This window comes from Mesoplodon mirus (genome assembly GCF_964341445.2).
Source record: "Mesoplodon mirus genome assembly, chromosome: 2".
In the NCBI taxonomy this organism is placed as follows: domain Eukaryota; kingdom Metazoa; phylum Chordata; class Mammalia; order Artiodactyla; family Ziphiidae; genus Mesoplodon; species Mesoplodon mirus.
The window spans coordinates 168749440-168766937 of record NC_138977.1 but is presented as its reverse complement, the minus strand read 5'-3'; the positions used below and the strand labels follow the sequence as shown (position 1 = coordinate 168766937).

The window sequence follows — 17498 nt, the reverse complement described above, 5'->3', positions numbered from 1 at the left end:
ATTTGGACAATCTAATTTCTTGGCACCTAGTATGAAACTCATGAAATTAGGTGCTGCTAAATGTCCCAGTGCACTTCCCCACATCTAAATGTGTCCAGGATTTCAAGCAAATTAAAGTATATTTGAGACATAGAAAGCTTCGAAAAATATTAATGTAAACGTTACCTGCTTTTGCTTCTGATAGTTCTAATATAAAATATAGAAAACAGACAAATAAATATGTCCAAGTAACTATCTAAAAATTAACTACTACACTACAGGCTAATATATATTTATTGTCTTGATTTGAGACCATCTGGAAGGAAGTAAAAACTATCTCATGGCTAAATTGATAAAGACTATAACATATGTAATAATCCTAGGGTATCAGTCTCACATTCACCATTAAGTTGTTAGACCCTTTGGTACTACTTTGGGAACCACTTTAAGATTTTATTTATTTAAAGAGTGTCAAGGAACAAGATTTTTTTTCCAATAAATCAGCAACTTGTTGAATAGTTTTTTCATATCTGATATTGAACTAGATTCCATGGATATAAAGGATTTCTTTACGGAGATAACCCATAGCCTAGCAAGGAAGAAAGTCGTATACAGGTGTTACCCCTAGAACCTAGCAAAAATTGGGTGTAAACACTGTAGTTGCCATCATAGTGAGTTCAAGCTCTGCTTATTGATAGGTGCTAGACAATTTAGGATAAGTAAGAGTGTGGTAGTGCTTGTTGATTACTTCCCTGACGTGAAAGAGTGCCGGGTTACATTTGGAAATTTAAGGATATTTTATCATATGGTTGCATTGTTACATTGTGTATTTCAGGGGAGTCTTTTGTGGGGTCCAGAAGGTATTGGCAGCTTTATTTTTATTACCTTTTAAAAAAACTTTTTTAAAAGCTAAAAAAACACTCTCAGGTCTTAAATTAAAATATTAAAATCAGTAATTAAACTCAAGTTTTAATAGGTTAGAAGATTATTATGACCCCTAAAATTCAATTACTTAACTGAATAACTTTATAATACTTATTTCAGTATATCTAACATGCAGTGATTTTAAAATTTTAACTAACATTCAGTGATTAAAATTTTAAAGGTGGTCAAATTAAAGTCTCCATTATGAAAGATGAGTCAAATCTAAAAGTAATGCCCTTTGTTTCTTGCACTAAGGATAACTAAAAATAATATTACAACAAATAGTATGTCAGGGAAAAAGAGGGAAGAAATCTGATAGTTATTTTTTTAAAAGAACTTATAATTCACCTAAAAATATTCACACATATTTTTAAAAGACTGCCATGAATGGAGAATAAAGTGTAGTGTTTCATTTTTAATTCTTTATACCATCCTCATTTCATACTTAAGGTAGTTTACATTGTCATTTTTCAACAGAACTGTATTTTGTTCCTTCCAGCTTCTTAACCATTGTATCTTTCTAAGGTATAAGTGTAAATTTATTTTAATATGATTCTTCACCTCACTATAAATATGAGATCAGCCTAGAAAAGTAAGATGGAAGATGCCTAATTATTACTTTTCAAATTAATTTCAAATCCTTGTGACATTTAAAAAATTTTTAATATCATATTAATAGTTGTTTTTTACCTTTTCTCATTTTAAAAATTACTAGTAGTAGTTCCTGTTCTGCTTAAAGTTTTATTTATCTTTTACTGATAACTTTCCTTCTTTATTTTTTACATTCTTTTTTTTTCCACTCAATCAACAGGGACATTATTTTTATAAGGTTGTATTTATAGCAATATTTGTTATATTATCTGATTTCTAAATGTTTCTTAAGGTGTTGTTTTTTTCTCATTATTCTTGATATTCCATACTTCTTTTTGCCTTTTTGGAAATGACACTAAAATTCATTATTAGTTTTATATGTGTTTTTCTTCTTCATAGAGTACTTAGTGACTGGAAATTTGAGATAGACTTTTAACAACAGGACTTTTCTAGGTATATAATGAATTAATGGAATATTTCTGTTGATAAAGAGTTTTGCTTCTACCATAAATGTCTTGTTTTTAAACATTTCAAGATTAACTGTCCAGATATAGTTTAGTACACAGAAGTTTTAAAAGTTATACTTGACTACATTTGTACTGCTATATATCAACTGTAGACATGGAAAGGAAGAAGAAGAAATGCAATTCTATTCTATTCTTGTTTCAACAAATACTTTTTGAATGCCTACAATATGCTCTTAGGCACCGGAAAAGGTTCAAAAAGTTCTTTTTCCATCTAAGTGAGAAAACAAGATCTATATCGCTTATTTATTCAATATATAGAGTGTATTTTATGTTTTAAGTGGGATATTATATGTTTTAAGAGGATAGAATGGTGAAAGTCATGGTTTGTACTCTCAAGGAGCTTATCATCTCATGGGGGATAGTGAATAGGCAATTCTGGTAGAAAGCTGAGTGCTGTGATGGGAGAGATTGACTGTAGGAGCACGTAACAGGGAAATTGAACCCAGGTTCAGAGAACTAGGCAAGGATTCCTAATTTTAAGCTGAAATTTGAAGGATGACAAAGTATTAGAAGTCCAGAGAGTATTTCAGGCAGAAGCAAATTGCATGGGGAAAATTTGGGTGACAGAAGAGAGCAGGCTTGTCTGGAGCACTGATTAATTTAGTTCATATAGCTGAGACACAAAATAGGAATTAAGGATGGGGCAGGGGGTAGATGGAAAAATGGCAAAAGATAAAGCTACTGATGGAAGCATAGCCCAAATTGTGAGGTCAGCATCAGTTGATGAAAAAAAAAATATCTTGAGCCCTAATAGTGGCAGTAATGGGGGAGAATCAATATATTTGAGAGAGATCCATGAAGTAGAATCAACCTGTCTTAGAGAAGAGAGGAATAAAGGATAACATCCAGGTTTTCGGCTTCAACATCTGGGTAGGTGATTGTAATATTCACTGAGATATAAGAGAACACTCGAGGTGTTCAGTTTTAGACATAAGAAATTTGAGGTATCTAGTGGGGTATCCAAGAAAAGATGTTTAGGAAGGAATTAGTTAATATGGGATTTCTGCTCAGGAGAGGGGTCTGAGCTGGAGATACAGATTTTGGGGCCAGCAAATAATTGAAGCCATGAGAGTGGAAGAGACTGTTCAGTGTAAAATATGAAGAACATAGGGTCTCGGATCCCCAAAGATATGGAGAAAGGAAAAGATATGTGTAAAAGGAGACTGATGAGTAGTCAGGAGGTAAGAGGAAAGCCAGCAGAGCATGGTGAAAGGAAATATGTTTTAAGAAGGGAGAAAACAACAGTGTAAAATGTTATTAAGAGGTCAGTTAGGCCTTGAAATGTTCCATTGAACATAGCACAAGAGGTTATTTTAGAGATTTGGGAGAGAGCAGTTTGGGGGGACTAATAGAGCCAGAAATGTTATGATTGACTAAATGCAGGAAGAGGAAATGAAGAAAATTAGCACAGAAAAATGTAAATGGCTATGATTGGAGAGAAAATAGGGAAATAGTGAAAGGAAGCCCAGTTGAAGGATGTTTAGATGCCAATGGGAAGAAGCCGGTGGAAAAAAAGATTGAAGATAGAAAAATGAGATGGCAAGTAGGAGAAATGGTGTGAAACCCCTGACTTGATTATGGGATATCTTGGGGCATCATTAGAGAGATTGCTTTTGGCCGGAAGAGTCATTTCTCTCTTAAAACATGAGAATAGTGGGTATAATATATGAGGATGCAAAGCAGTTTATAAGTTTATGGGCAGAATATTGAGGGTAGTAGAGTCTATTTTCTATGAATCAAGAGGTAATCTAAGAGTAGCATGGTGGGCATTGAGCTCTGTGGATAATGTTTGAAATACTGTCTCAAAAAATAACAGGATTGAACAGCTTTGTGATTTTATCTCAGTTGCCAGAATGTAAGCTTGGAGAAAGGTGGGCCCTTATACTTAAGAGTAATTAGGTTCACCAAGTGGGCGTAACAGGAAGAAAAGAGATCAAACCAAGAATTCATTCTGTGAATTGTGATAAACTATGTGATCAAAGTGTAATTCTAAGGAGTGTTTTTCTAATAGCTGCACACAGTGTAGATTTGAGGGGAGGGCAGAATGGGGTGTGTGAAGGGCCAATTGTAAGAGATGGTTTCAGAGGTGATAATGGCCTAAAATTGTGTGTGACTATTGAAAATAATAATATAGACCTCTTCAATGTCAGTGTCTTGAATTCCTAAAGCAAAGGTGTGCCTTTTCCTAATTGATACATATCTGGATGTAATAAATGGACTTTGGACACCTCCGAGGAAATTTCAAACTAGAATAACCTAGTGTGTACTTAAAGCTACTATTTTCCTAAAACGTTAAATTTTCCCTTAAAAATTCAGAACTCAAGTTGACACTTTGGATTGGATTGAAAAAAGTTCAGTTTGTCAGCTTCTCCTGTTTTGTGGTCTATCCTCAAAAACGACTGAATATATATATATATATTCTTTCCATTCAGAATTCTGGTTTTCACTCAGGTATATAACTGATTGGTGATTACTCCTTTAACTACCTAAAACTGATACTAACCGTGCATACTTCTCTGGTCCTGCTAATGAACATTTTACCATTTTTTTTTTGAATCCTAACTCAAGATATTCTTTTAAATTTGTATGGTTGAGGCAACCCTCGGCACAGAGTATCCTTTAGCATTTAAAAATAAAATTTAGAATTAGAGTTACTTCATGTGCTGTTATTCAGCATAATAATTATCTTCTAATGGAAAAACTGTAAAGCATAGAGTAGATGGTTTTCTGAATTTCATTCTGATAGAAAAACGTTTCCAGATGATTTAGTCACCTTAATCTAGTTTGCTACGCAAGCATTCCAAAGGTGTATTCCAGGAAACGCTAGTCCACCAAGATGTTCTGTGTGCAGAGTGTTCTGTGGTCTAATAACGTTGGGAAATGCTCCCTTCTCTTTCCTGCGCTTATTGAGTCGCAGTGCCCCATTAGCATGTTAAACCGCATTCTCCAAATTTTATATCCCACAGAACACAGTTTGGGCAACATAATTAGGAAACACTGCTCTACATAGTTTCCTGCTAGGCTTTCTCTGTACTTACTGTGATGTTCCCAGAAAGAAAGCAATGACTGTAAAAATGTAAGTTAATCTATGTACTAGATTTGTTCTTGTTGTACATAAATTGTTAGAGTAATCAAAATTAAATTGTAAGTGCTTTACTAAGATTCGCCATTGAAAGAAGACACATAAGTAATATTTTAGGCTTTGTGGGCTTTATAATCTCTGTTGCAACTACTCAATTCAGCTTCTGTGGCATAAAAACAGCAATAGACAAACACATAAGTGAATGAGCATGGCAATGTTCCAATAAAACTGCTTACAGATGCCCCAAGTTAGAAAGTTAATTTTGTTTGAAAATACTGGTGTACTCCATATCCATTAATAGGGAGAATCAAACAAATTATCTTTCTTCAGCTTATACTAATTATGTTGCCAAAGTGAAAAAACAACTTGAATTATTTTTTGATAAGTTCTCTCAGTTCCTTTGTAACTCTAATGTCTAACAATGCATGGTGGATCAGCCTATTTTGTATAATTAGTTTCATTTTTGTATATTAGATTTTATTTCATAATGAGTTAAGAAAGGAAGAGCTGTGGTAGCAGTCAGTTCAGGTGGCTTTCCTCTCTGTATTACAGACCATGAGAAAGTATCTTATGAGTTTAAGAAAACATACGAGATCAGTGTCTCCTCAAGTCTTAGTTTATCCACACTCTTAATTTGGTCAGAACTGGATGAAACAAAGACAGATATTTTAATGTAAGAAATAATAAATACATTGACCTGTTCTGTATTACATGGCCTTCATACTACCATTTTACTTGCCAGTGCCATCAGTAAAAATATTAGAACTGTGACCCAATTATTTAAAGTATTCTAATGAAATCAAAAAATTTTAATAAAAATCCATTCTGTTTACAATTGGTTATTTTCCCCATCATTGTGATTTTCATAGGAACTGAGTAAAGAGAAGAATGTCAGGTTTTAAAGAGTTTTAATATAGTATTATTGCCATAATACTATATTAAAATATGAAAGAGCTACTTTAGTAATTCCTTGTCTTGATTTTTTTTCTTAGAATTTTTCTTGCATATCTTATATCCCATTGCTTTGTCAGCCGTTACGGACATTCTGCTTTACTAATTGCCCATATCTTTCAAGAAAACTATTCAATTTATTCAACAAATATTGTATATTTTTCTTTTGATCTACCATGCATTGTTAGATACTAGAGTTACAAAGGAACTCAGGGAACTTATCAAAAAATATTTCAAGTTGTTTTTTCACTTTGGCAACATAATTAGTATAAGTTATAGAAAGATAATTTGTTTGATTCTCCCTTTTTTTTTTTTTTTTTTTGCGGTACACGGGCCTCTCACTGCTGTGGCCTCTCCCGTTGCGGAGCACAGGCTCCGGACGCGCAGGCCCAGCGGCCATGGCTCACAGGCCTAGCCGCTCCGCGGCACATGGGATCCTCCCGGACCGGGGCACGAACCTGCGTCCCCTGCATCGGCAGGCGGACTCTCAACCACTGCGCCCCCAGGGAAGCCCTGATTCTCCCTTTTAATGGATACGGAGTACAGCACTATTTTCAAACAAAATTAACTTTCTAACTTGGGACGTCTGTAAGTAGTTTTATTGGAACATTGCCATGCTCATTCACTTATGTGTTTGTCTATTGCTGTTTTTATGACACAGAAGCTGAATTGAGTAGTTGCAACAGAGATTATAAAGCCCACAAAACCTAATATATTATCTGGCCCTTTGCAGAAAAAGTTTGCTGACCCCTGTTAATATCAGAATTTTAATAAGGTGTGACTAGAAAAAAAAATTATTGTATTTTTTTAGTAAATTAAGATTATTATATCCAGTTCATTCCAACACCCATCCATACTCACTCCCTGTTGTCCAGTCCCACCTCGCACACAATACATTTCTGACGTGTAGTTGTGTTATTTTGTTTTTCTCTATGGAACAAGACCTGTCTTTATCCAGCAGAGTGGTGCTGGGGGAGCCATCAATGCCAGTTTTATTGTTTTGTAAACCTTTATTCTCTCCCTGCAGCCTCCAGACCTGCTTTGTCTATCTGAGGTAAGTTCAAGTGTCACCCTTCTCTTCCTTAACCAGATGCTACCACCTGTTAGAAAGAGATTGATTTCAGTGCTTCACACCTTAAATTCCTTCCTCGAGTGTTCCCTTCTCCCCTTTTCTTACCCCTTTTTTCCTTCTCTATTTCTTCACTTAGTAATTCAAAATTTTTAGTTCAGCTTTCATGGCTACCATGTTTTTCTCCTCATTTTTCCTGGGCAGTAAATAGTTTTCTTTGTAGGGGAGCTGAGTGTCCTGTGATTATCATAATATAAAGCCTACTGAATTCACCTTTTGTTTACTTACAGAAAAATAAAAGGCAGAGTAGGTGTCTGAATGATTTCATCCTGCCAGGTTTTTTCTTCCTTGTTTTTGTTTAATTTTAAGCAAGACCTTGGCTTCTTTTTTCTCCCCCTCAATTCCAGTTCTAGGCAACCTGGAAAATTCATTTGTTTGCTTCTTTGTCTCTGTGTTATATAAACATACAGAAGGCTACATTTTAGAAGCCAGTATCTATAGACCCATTAATTCTTTCAAAAACGTTTGTCTCCTGTGTGCCAGGCAGTATGCTAGACATATGGAATATGATGGGGGGACAAAACCAGATGTCACTCCATTCACGGTCAAGTTTGTTTGGAGAGGCAGACATTGAGAAAACAGTTACACAAATCTTACAACTTCTTAATTCGTAGGTGGTACTATGAGAATTCCTTATAGGGAGATCTAATCAAGTCAAGGAAGTGAAGGAAGACTTCTCTGAGGAAATGACCACTGAGCTGAGTGAGAGTGAGTAGGAAGAATGAGTAGGAACCAGCTAGGCCAAGTGGCAGAGAATGGGGAGGGGAGGAGTGATCTTCCAGGAAGAACTGAATGTGAAAAAAGTATGAGGCTTGGTATTCCTGGCGGGTAAGAAGGATAAGACATGACTGGTGTGTCTTGAGTCAAGACGGAAAGGAGGAGCATGATGTCAGGTGTGGTGAAGATTGAGGAGCAAGTGAAGGCTAGACCATGCAGGTTCTCAAAAACCATGTTCACGTCCTCTCAGTGGCTAATTTTACTCCACTAGTCAGGTAATACCAACACCTGTCTGAGGACTCTACTTAATGCCCCAGGGGCTAGGAGGTCTTTCCATTCTTTTTGGTGGGAACACCAATTATATCCAGTCCTGTATGGCCTCTAGGTATTTTCCAGCTGGTCCTTTTCAGTGGTCTATTTCACAGCCTTGGGAAACATTCATGTATTGATCAGTATTTATCTACAGACTTGCAAGGAGCTCTGGAACTAGCTTTCTCTGCAGCTCTCTTTCCTGTATTCTGCTCCACACATTCTAGTCACCTGGGACTCCTTCACCTCCAAACTCTGTCTTCCTTTCTCGGGAAGATTTCCAAGCTCTATTTGGGTTCCCCCTATACTGCAGTCTGGCAACTCTCCAAGCAGTAAGCCAGAGCAAATTTTAGGACTTACCACCTTTTGCTTCCCTTTTGTCAGGAATCATTGTCATCCTATACTTCCTGTCATCCATTATCTTAAAAACATTATTTCATATATTTTGTGGGGTTTTTTTTAAGTTGTTTAAAGTGAGAGGGCAAATTCATTTTGTTACTTCATCATGGCCAGAAACAAATATCCCAGATTTATTTTTTTTAACAAATATTTATGCAGTTTCTATATGCTAGGTGCTGAAAATAATATACTGAACAAGACCAGCAGGGATTTCTACTGTCATCAAGCTTGTATTTTTTTGGGAGGGGGAGAAAAATAAAATAGAAAACAGAAGGCACTGGTAAATTCTGTGTTAATGAAATTAAATGACATAAGGAGTTTTTAGGGAGAGCTGCTTTAGGTTGAGTACTCAGGAAAATTGAGATATCTAGGATATCATTCATGACTGAAACTGAGTATGGATGAGAGCTAAGGGAGAGTAGAGGAGAAGAAAAGAAAGCCTGGTACTCAACCTTGAGAAATGCCAATATGTACTCTGCAGGTAGAGTGGGTTGCCTTGAAGTGACAGGAAGAGGCAAAGGAAAGCCAGTATTGTTTTTTGTCTCAAAAGCCAAAAAAAGTGAGTCTCAAGAAGAGGGTATCTTACTCTGCTCAGGCTGCCATAACAAAATAACATGGACTGCATGACTTAAACAACAGAAATTTATTGCCTCACAGTTCTGGAGGCTGGGAAGTCCAAGGTCTGGAGGGTTCTGATGCTGGTGAGAGCTCTCTTCCTGGCTTGCAGGCCATTTTCCTGTTCTCTGGTATCTCCTTCTTGTCTTATAGGGACATCAATCCTATTGGATTATGGCCCCGCCCTGTGACCTCATTTCACCTTAATTACTTCCTAAAAGCCCTATATCTCTTAATATATAAATCTGAGGCAGGGAGATGGGAGGGGCATGGGGGAGAGAGGGGCTGACACAATCCAGTCCATAGCAGAAGAAATGGGCAACAGTGTTGAATGTTGTTAGGAAGGCAAAAAAGTAGAAAACTAAAGATCGTTCATTAGACTTATCATGTCATTGGTGACTTTAGTGCTGCCCTCATGGAGTAAAAGGCCTGGAAGCTAGATTGAAGTAGGTTAAAGAATGAGAGGTATCGAAAATGGTGGGAGCAAGTATAGGACAACTCAGTAAAGTAATCTAACTCTAAAAATATTAACCTCAGGAAGGTAAAAGATTGAGTGAAGTCTTGTTTTTTAAGGAATGAGAGACCTCACACTTGTTTAAACATCATGGTGAAGATCCAGTTGAGAAGAGATGGTCTATTATTTATCTATTGCCACAGCAATGCTACATTACACACCACCCCAAAACTCATTAGCTTAAAGTAAATAAGCACTTATTTCACTCATGAATCAGTGATTGGCAAATAAGCCTGGAGGTTCTTTGGATATTGGCTGGGCTCCATCGAGTATTTTGGGGTTAGCTGGCTGTCAAGTGGACAGCTTCGCCCTGCCCCATAGCAGCTTCCCCCTGTGTCTCTCATTGCCATCCAGTAAACCAGCCCAGGCATGTTCTCAGGGCAAAAACAGAGGTGTAAAAGTGAGCATAATTGCCCAATTTCTCAACTTCAGCTTGCATCATATTTGCTAATATCCCATTAGCTAGAGCAAATCACATAGGTGAGGCAGAATGAGAGGACATGGTAAAACGACAGGGCAGAGAGAGTGCATATAGTGATGGGTGAAGAACTGAGGCTATTAATGGAATTAATCTGCCACAGATGGTATATTTTTTTTAAAAAAAGGGGGTCGGAATCATTGATGATGCTCATTGATAAGTTCCTGAGAAGGCCTATGGGAACAGGGTTCAAAAACATTTGTTTTAAGTCATGCCAGGTTCTGCGATCTTTTACAGTTAGTTGGCATTATTTTAGATAAACAACTTGCTAATTGCTTTTACTTTCATATTAATTTAGTACTGAAGTTTTCTATTTTATTTTTATAAAGGTATGTGAATCACATGTAGTTACTGAATATTTGAATACAGTATTGCTTTAGGCACAGTTATGTTGTACTAATTTAATATACAAGTTCACTAACAAATTCAGGGATCCCTACAAGGCCAAGAATCACTTCTAAGTCACATAGCAGTGCAAACTGTTCATTGATTCCTGGAGAGAATTTGTTTTGTACCTTTGATCTGACTGCAATCTCCTTCATTCCATTCAACTAAAAATTCAGGTAGATTATCAGTTCTCAGTAGAAATGATTCAATTCTAAATGTTTTCTTTTGAATTCTTGATTACCATTTGCTCTCTAATAATCATGGTAGCACTTACTAATTAAGCACATACTATGCACCATGTGCTAATCTTTTTTTTTAATATCTTTATTGGAGTATAATTGCTTTACAATGGTGTGTTAGTTTCTGCTTTATAACAAAGTGAATCAGCTATACATATACATATATCCCCATATCTTCTCCCTCTTGCGTCTCCCTCCCACCCTCCCTATCCCACCCCTCTAGGTGGTCACAAAGCACCAAGCTGATCTCCCTGTGCTATGCGGCTGCTTCCCACTAGCTATCTATTTTATGTTTGGTAGTGTATATATGTCCATGCCACTCTCTGACTTTGTCCCAGCTTACCCTTCCCCCTCCCCATGTCCTCAAGGCCATTCTCTACATCTGCATCTTTATACCTGTCTTGCCCCTAGGTTCTTCTTTTTTTTTTTTAGATTCCATATATATGTGTTAGCATATAGTATTTCTTTTTCTCTTTCTGACTTGCTTCACGCTATATGACAGACTCTAGGTCCATCCACCTCACTACAAATAACTCAGTTTCGTTTCTTTTTATGGCTGAGTAATATTCCGTTGTATATATGTGCCACATCTTCTTTATCCATTCATCTGTCGATGGGCACTTAGGTTGCTTCCGTGTCCTGGCTATTGTAAATAGAGCTGCAATGAACATTGTGGTACGTGACTCTTTCGGAATTGTGGGTTTCTCAGGGTATATGCCCAGTAGTGGGATTGCTGGGTCATACGGTAGTTCTGTTTTTAGTTTTTTAAGGAACCTCCATACTGTTCTCCATAGTGGCTGTATCAATTTACATTCTGACCAGCAGTGCAAGAGTAGTCCCTTTTCTCCACACCCTCTCCAGAATTTAGTGTTTGTAGATTTTTTGATGATGGCCATTCTGACTGGTGTGAGGTGATACCTCATTGTACTTTTGATTTGCATTTCTCTAATGATTAGTGATGTTGAGCATCCTTTCATGTGTTTGTTGGCAATCTGTATACATGCTAATCTTTTATTGAAAAAGTAAGTTTCCTAAAATTGGTTGCAGTAAATTGAAAATCTAGGACTCTAATCCGAGACTCTCAGATTTCCAAGTCTTGCTCTTAACCACCAGGTTCTTCTGCTCCTCCAGTAACCACATCAAATAATCAAAAGCAAGTCAGAAAAAATGGCTGACTTAAAATCTCCCCCTTAACAATCTATCAAAGCCTTTAAATTCATCAGTATCTTACCAAAGGGAAAATTTTACTCTTGAGATAAATTAAGTCTTTTAAAAAAACCAAAAAACCTGTACAACCTAACTCTTAGAGAGTTTGCCAACAAGAGAAACGATCTATTTGGTCATGTTAGACCTCATGGTTCACTAGTGGACCATGTTTACCTGGCTACATTGTATGGCTTTTTTACATTTGATCCCCTTTAAGCCCAGAGATTCAAAATTAAACTGTCATATTATTATCTGACCATACAAATTATAGGAACAAACTAGTATGGTGAACATTGTAGAAACAAATCATACACATATCTGCCATACTTTATTCCCACACATGTAATTTTTTATTTTGATTTTTGTTATTAGTACTAACTCACATTTATTGACTCCTTACTATGTGTCCAGCTGGGCATATTACATGCATTCTCTATGCCAGGTGCTTTATTTACATCAACTCATTTAATAATCACATTACCCTTAAGATGTGGTATTCTTTCTTCACTATCCAGTTAAATTGAAACTTAGAGGCTAAGGAGTGTACACTCAGCAGGTGAGTGATTTGATTCAGGATCAGAACTCAGGCTCTAAAGTCTCTCTCTGTCCCACTTTCCTAAAATCCTCATCCCTAAAGACCTATTTCAAATGTTTTTCCCCCTCATCTCCCCACTTCTGGGATTCATCTTTCCCTTCTCTGTAATCCCTTTGTCCTTAGCTACTCCTTTTATTTTTTACTGCTTTTAATTCTGGTAATTTATGAATACTTTTTCCCCACTGTCTCCTTACCAAGCTGCAAAACACTTGATGACAGATACCATCTCAGTCTTTTATATTCCTAACATATTAGGTAGGTACTGGTTAAAGATTTAACTTTACTTAACAGCGGACCTGGCTGATGAACACATGCCAGCTCCATATAGAACTGAAAGATTTTGCTCTGTGGCATGGTCCTCTATACTGGCCTCCTAGAACCTAAGAACCATCACATTTAGGGTCCAGTAGACCAGTGACTTCATTTTTATAACTTCTTATTACATCCAAAACATGGGAATACACTTGTCTACTTCAGGAAGGTTCTCTGCTCTAGTTTTGCAAATTGACAACCGTATCATGATATTTGGACAGATTTGTAGAGAGATCAGGGTCAAAGACAGTGCTGAGCTACAACTATTCAGTAAACTTTTTACTGAATTAACAGTAATTAATTCAGTTAATTATTTCCAAAGGAAATTAAACCAGTCACCCACTGGTGTTAAGTAAGTTCAAATTTGATGGTTTCAGGGACATTATAGCAACTATTCAAATTCCAAATCCTATATCAGAATTGTTTATCCATGCATACAGCTGAGTTCTTTCTCTCTTTGAAAAGATAAACTTGTGTTCCCTGAAACCCTTAACCTAAAGAATAGTTTTGTGGTAGCCCTCTTGTCAGTCTCTGCCCTAACGTTTTTTCTTTTTTCACACTGAGAAATTAAAAGATATGACTGGCAGCCCCCTCTTTATTTAAACATAAAGAAAATTCATGCTCTAAACACATAGGTCTCCTGGATAAGGTTATGGCCGTACACCAGACATGTGGTGTATGTTAAATATTCTAAAGAAATAATAGATAAATGGATATTAACACGAAGGGAGAATCATGACAGAATCACAAACAAAGAGTCAGTGTGCAGGATAGTGTAAATAGATCATAGGCCCTGAAGACTCAGTTGTGTGACCTTGGGTCAGTCATTTTACTTCTTTGAGCCTCAGTGGATGATTGTTAGAACTTAATCAGGTAATGTAAAAAAGGCTTTTAGCATAGTGCCTGGCATATAGCAACTGCTCTACAAATGCTATTTTCGGACCTGTCTTGATCACATTAAAATTTGTTTCCTGCAGTGTGGCTCACTTTAAGTTTATTGTCTGTATGACAGAAATGAACTACCACATATCTCCAGTAATAAATAAAACAAGTTTAAATTATAAGTTGTATATATTAAAAATTATTTTTGTTAGAATTATCAGTATCATTACTTTAAATCACAGATGATAATTGTTTGGATTTTCATAACTCACAAATGATTTTTATCTTTTGTACTTTCCAAATGCACATATTCTATAAACTTTCATTCAAATGGTGGAGAGGGGCTTTTTCTTCGGGTGAGTGAAATTACTGAAGTATTGAAAATAGGCTGAGCTGTCTGCCATAATCATTGCAGGCACCCTTTGCCCTTATTCAGCCTCACTTGCCATCTGGGTTCCTGGATGGTAGAGACAGAGATAGAAGGGGCCTTACTTCGGATAAGTACCTCTCTCCAGCTTCTTCCCCCTTTCACCAAAGTATGTGCGTTTGCATTTGTTTATAGCTCCATATGCTTATTAAAGCATGTTAACTGACTCTCATTAGATCATCAGAAACATGTAAGCAGGGAAGATGTCATTTACTTTTTTTTTTTTCTACAGATGAGGAAAGTGAGGCTGAAGGAGGCTAAGGTTACATATCCAAGGTCATAAGGCTGATTATTAATATTGTCAGAACTGGAACCTGGGTCTTTACATTCTTTTCCCCAATTCTTTACTCTCAAGAGTACCACTGGATACACTATTGCTGGGCTTTCATTAGAATCCTGGATATGGACATATAAAGCCACTTTATCAGATGATTCAAATGCTGCTCCTTAAGCTTTTTTTTTTTTTTTTTTTTTTTTTTGGCGGAACGCGGGCCTCTCACTGCTGTGGCCTCTCCCGTTGCGGAGCACAGGCTCCGGACGCGCAGGCTCAGCGGCCATGGCCCACGGGCCCAGCCGCTCCGCGGCATGCGGGATCTTCCCAGACCAGGGCACGAACCCCTGTCCCCTGCATCGGCAGGCAGACTCTCAACCACTGCGCCACCAGGGAAGCCCTCCTTAAGCTTTTTAATCATGATGTAAAACAGAGAAGCCATGAAATAAAAGACATATATTTGATGATATAAAATTTTAAATGGATTCATGACAAACTCACTGTAAGCAGATACAAACAACAAATAAACTAGGCAGGGTGGGGAGGGGTGGGATTGTAAATCACGCAGAACACAGGATTAATTCTTAACTGCCTGGCAATACGAGAAAAGTCATCGTCTCAACTGGCAACACAGAAAAGGAAATACAAATGTCTTCAAGATATGAAAATAAGTTTAACTTTACTGAGAAGAGAAATGCAAATTAAGCAAGGGCATACAATTTTTTAAGCTTTCCTAAATTTTATTATACATTGTTATAAGAGTGTGAGGGAAGACATTTTCATATATCATTGGTCAGAGTGTAAAAAGGTACAGTCTGTGAAGGGAATTTTGGTAATATCTATCAAAAGTTTTAAAGCACCTGTTGACCCAGACATGCCAATCCTAGACATCAGTCCTGAAGATGTACTTTCACATATACTTAAAGAGACACATATAAGAATATTCAATACATTGATATTTTTAAGCAAAAGATTGGAATAGCCCAAAAGTTTATCAGTTGAAGACTGGCTAAGTCAATTATGACATAGCCATAGAATGGAGTTCTATGTAGCTGTTAAAAGAATCATATATTCATTGTACAAATATGGAACAATCTCCAAAATATATAAGCAAGATACAGAACAGTATTCAGAATTGTGTAGGGGGAAAGGAGATATTTGAAACAGACACATATACATAAATATCAATGCGGAGAGACTATCTGGAATAATACACAAGAAATTGGCAACAGTAGTTGCTCCTGGAAGAGGGGCTAGGAGCAGTGTATAACATTTTGTAGTTATTGATCTATTTTTAATTTTGCAAATTTATTACCTAGTTTTAAAACATAAAAAAAAATCGTTTAAAAAATACATCAAGAAAAGTTGAGCATTTATTAATCTTTCACTTGGTACAAATGTATATGATTCTATAACAAATTTCTAACATTAAACCTAACTAGTCAAAATTTTAATTCCCAAATATAAAGGTATATTTGTTAAAAATTCCTATAGACTGCAAATTTTTTGAAAGCGTGGACTATATCTTCATCTTTGTATCCCAAAGTGCTTTCTGATGGGTATTCAATAAATGTTAAATAATTTGACTGGTAGAGAAGATGGAATTGAAAAGTGCTCTGGTAAGTACTGGATTATAATTAGAGATCGAGATTCTTATATTGGTCCTCATACATCTGGTTAGAACACTTTGAAAAAGAGCAGTTTATTTTTCTATTTTCCTATATCTTAGTTTCCCTATCATCTCTTAAAAAAAAAAAAAAGCGGGGAAGTGGGGACTAGAAAGGTCACTTCTAGCTCTGCTGTTTCTAATGCCTCTGGTTCTAGCACTTCAAGATCAGTAGTGCCGAAACTTCAAACACCAGCTAGTTTTTTTTGTAGGTATATATTTATGAATTAAACATGTCAATCTGTATATTGGTACTAACATTTAGTTCTTTTTCTTGACTATTTTCTTCCCGTGCATGTGTATAGTTTTGTGCATCCCTGGCGTTTGTGTTCCCAAATTTGGAGTACACTCTAGAAAAGTAACTTTAAAAGTCTTTAAAGTATTGCAAAGAACAATAGTGTAGTTATTGAGTAGTATTCTCTGATGAATACACCTTTGCCAATCAAATAGCAAACAAAAAACAGAAAAATAAATCGTTTTGGGGACTATGATTTGTTGCTCCATGCCATTGTTTTCTTATTTTGGAGTTTGATGCCTGATATACTTACCTACCAAGCTACCTCAATTAATATCATTGTATTTTTATAGCTTGCTTTAGAGTTTCTCAAAGAGTCATACATCAGACTTTCTTGTTTTGAAAATACAAAGAAAAATATGAAGACTAGCAGTCCTTGGAGGAAGGAAAAACATTACTGTTATTGATCATATCTCTAGGTTTTGGATTTTTTTTAATGATGATTTACTATTTTTGATGAATAATCTTTTAAACTGTCATTTTGTTTCATTATCTATTTATAAAAATTGAAACCATGTCATTCGGTGGAACTGGGACTGTTTGGGGAGAACTCAACTCAGTGAAAATATGATGGCTGTTAAAATATGGTTTAACAGGTTAAATCTCTGGCTTATTGAATGGCAAGTGAGTCAGTTGTTTGAAGTTGTAAGGAGAGATCAGGAAAATGCTACCGAAGTCTGGATGCTGCTGCCATTTACCAACTCTAATAAGCCACTAAAATGCTACACAACTCAGCTTCCTCTTTACGAGTGGGAAGGATCATTGACCTGCGGTTGAAGAAAGCTTAGGAATGATGTAGTCTAACTGAACTAATCAGTTGTGTCAAATGAGCTAATGTATAGCAAGCTATGAAATCATTTCTAAACGTAAGGATTCACATTGGAAGATGTGAATTGACTTTAATATTACACATGTGGAGTGGCTAGCTATCCTTTGGACTCTCAATTCTGTGATTTTAGAGAAGATTCTCATCAGAGAGCTAGTAGACAGGCATAAGGGAAAG

At 36.3% G+C, this 17498-nt stretch overlaps 1 protein-coding gene across 9 annotated transcripts in view; it reads left to right on the top strand.

Moving 5' to 3' along the window:
* LCORL (ligand dependent nuclear receptor corepressor like) overlaps nt 1–17498 on the top strand; it is a 185218-nt gene that overhangs the window by 166929 nt on the left and 791 nt on the right. The gene's annotated exons all lie outside the window — the stretch shown is intronic.